General features: G+C 36.3%; 1 pseudogene; it reads right to left on the reverse strand.

Annotated features, from left to right (window-relative positions):
- Window positions 1-1,302: 1,302 nt before the first annotated feature.
- On the reverse strand, window positions 1,303-2,258 carry LOC111720794 (annotated as a pseudogene).
- Window positions 2,259-3,252: the final 994 nt, after the last annotated feature.

Genomic DNA, 3,252 nt, shown 5'->3' on the forward strand with positions numbered 1-3,252 from the left:
AAAGATAGTGGAGTGGCCATTGGACACTGACCTTCCGGTGGGTTATAAAACCTATCTGCGGAGCCAGTGCATCTTTGTCAAAAATCAAGAAGTTAATAGTATAAAGAGCTAGATTTAGAAGTTCTCTAGGGTTACCTGTGGCTCCCCCTTTCTTTTGTTTTTGGAGGAGTGTCTTAATATCTCTGTTTCTCCTCTCTACTATTGCCTGTCCTTGAGGATTAAAAGTTATGCCCGTGGTGTGTAAAATCTTATACCATGCACAAAAATGTGAAAAATGTTTTGAAGCATAAGCAGGACCATTGTCTGTTTTTATTGCTTGTGGCACACACATAATGGCAAATGCACAAGCATGAGGGATTCAGTGACCACTCAGGCTGAGGTTTGAGTTGATACACTGAGGTCCCAAGTACGTGAGGCTAAATAGTAATTGGGCTATACTCTATTAATATACATGATTGGATAAAGAATGGTCCCTGCCCACTCTCCATGCAAGTCCTGATGTGTTGTATAGGAAATGACGATTTTGGTGGGTGGAGGCAGAGAGAGAGACAGGAGGAGAAGCTGGGAGAGATTGGGCCTGGGTTCCATTCTCCTAGCTGCTGGTCGTGTGGCTGCTGATCTAGCAGCTTCGACTCAGCTGCACACATTGCTATTCCGAATCTTCCACCCTGATCCTTCTTCACTGAGAATAAAGACTGATATTTTCCCCTAACCTGAATTCTGACCTGCTGATTTAAAAATACAGCTTTCACATTTGCCCCAACGGTGGGAACCAAGGACTGAAGAAGTCTCCTGTGACCAGGAACTTGGGTGAGTATTGTTAATAGACAAACAGGGAACTTATTTTCTTAAAAACTAAACCAGTAATCTTTTTTTTTTGGCTAAAATGGGACAAATGCTAGCTAAAGACTCTCCATCCCCGCCCCCAACCTCTTCAATCCCTTCAACCCCACCCACTAATGGTGCTATAGAAAGCATGCTTAAGCTGATAGAAGGACAAGGGCTACTTATAACTTGGGAACATTAAATCGCAACTCCCCTTGGTTCATAGAGCAGGAGCAGATCTCTCGAGATATCTGGTCCCTGGTTGGACAACAGATGTCTGCATATTACAATGAAAACGGTCCTCATTCAGTTTCCATCGAGGTATTTTATTTATACAATATAATTCAGTTAGCATTAAGAAACCCTATCCCTAGAAGAAAGAAAAAACCCATTACATTTGGTGCCTGTGTTTGTTTTTCATATTTTCTACTCAACTCTAGTCTTTTCATCAGGGATGTTTGGAAGTTTCCTATTTCATTAAATAACTGTCTTTTGCCCTGTAGGATTCTACTCAGTTTTGCTAAGTAAGTTGTTATTGATTGTAAGCCACTATCTTTTTCATTCTAGAATTTTTATTCCACAAGATCCAGAGGCATGTAGCCCAAGAAGAGAGCTTTTGTGTTTGAACAGTTCTTCCGCATTTGCCTTAGAGAAAAGATTAATGTACACTCTGAACAATTTGGACAAATGAAACCAGTAATATTCTCCACAATTCCAATCACTTGCAAATCCATCTTCTTGGAAAAGGTTAGTTCTTTCCTGGCATCAACCACAAAAATTGCCTGGGAGTTCCCAGGGACTTAAAAGGGTGAAGAGTTTCCACAGCAGAAATGTGCTCATCAGAGTTTCCTGTACGGTATCCACTATGAGACAGTTCAGGCCATCCCAGGCCACATCAGAGACAAACTGTTTTATCAATGCAATTTTTTTCTTGGGGACTCTTATATACCATACCCTCATCTGGCTTATCCAGTAGGAAGCCCACAAACTTAAAGGAGATGGTATATTTTCTTGGTCCACAAAATGGCATTCATTGTCACACTGGTACAATTTTATCTTATACTATTAGCATTTGGGGAATGCTGAGACCACAGAGGTCTACATCTGGAATACCAATCTTGTTACTTGAATGCTTAGAGGGGTAGGGTTAGCTCTGTAGAGATGGCGCTTTACCTTACTATTTCTGAAAGGACCCACATGACCTGCTTGATATCAATCAGATTTCTAGTCCCCTGTTTGGCTTCCATTTTGCCAGGTCCTTCCTCACATCACAACTTTCATTTCCATCTGCATATATACACCCTGTCCTTCCTTTTAGAATGATGGACCAACCTGAACATTTCTTTGATTTGTGTTTTTAAAATCATTTTTTACCTCTTTTAAAAATTCTTGATTCATCTCTTCCAGAAATTCTAGTTGAACTTGTATCCATGCTATGCTTTACTTTTAGGATTTGCTTTTGGATGTTTTAAAGTCATTCTTTTCTTCTACATTTCTGTCTTGAGCATCCTTATCATCATAATTGCTTTTTATTTGAAATTCCTTTTTTAAATTTGCTCAGTCTTCCAGCTTACTTCTTAACTTTGGACTGGATAAAATTTGCTCATTTTTGGAAAGGTTTAGGTTGGTCTTGTTGTTGCTTTCTTGGAGCATTCAGCCTGGGCATCTGGTAAGCTACCATTGTTACCAAAATCTGATTATTGCTTCTCTGGTCTAAATATTTTCACATTTATCTTATGGAATCTCTGACTTCCTTGAGAGGTCATCTCAAATGCTACTTCATACAAGAAAACTATCCTGATTTTCACAAATTATTTTGTACCTAATTTAAATATGTACATATAAATATTTATAAATAATTTCCCCTGTGGATATTGTTTTCTACAAATAGATTGTAAATTTCTTAAGATTAGTGACTGCCTTATTTATTGTTTTTGTGTCTTCAGCACCTAGAATAATGCCTCAGTTCCAGTAGACAATTAATACTTGTTGAATCAAATGAGACAATGTATATAAAATACTATTATTTCCCCAATTAATACATTTAATTTTATTTTCTATAAATAAAGTTGAGTGTTCAGATTCTTAAATAAATACAAAAGAATATTAGAAAGAGTAAAAATAAATAGGAAAAGATTGATTTGTGCTTATAAGATGCTTAACAAATATGAATTAAATTAAACACATGGTTTCTGCTATTAAGAACAATATTCTTAAAGAGATGAAACAAACCTATAAAATGGAAGAAAATACTCAGTAAGATAAAATTTAAGAGGAAAATTTTATTTTTTTCAAAGAAAAAAGCATCTTTTTTTTTTTTTCATACAACCTATATCCTCTTTGCTAGATAACCTTTTAATTTATTTTTTTAGTGTTCAAGTGTCCTAATTTTTTTGCTTTATTATTATTATTATTTTTTTTTGTGGA

Source organism: Sarcophilus harrisii, chromosome 2, assembly GCF_902635505.1.
Source record: "Sarcophilus harrisii chromosome 2, mSarHar1.11, whole genome shotgun sequence".
Lineage (NCBI taxonomy): Eukaryota > Metazoa > Chordata > Mammalia > Dasyuromorphia > Dasyuridae > Sarcophilus > Sarcophilus harrisii.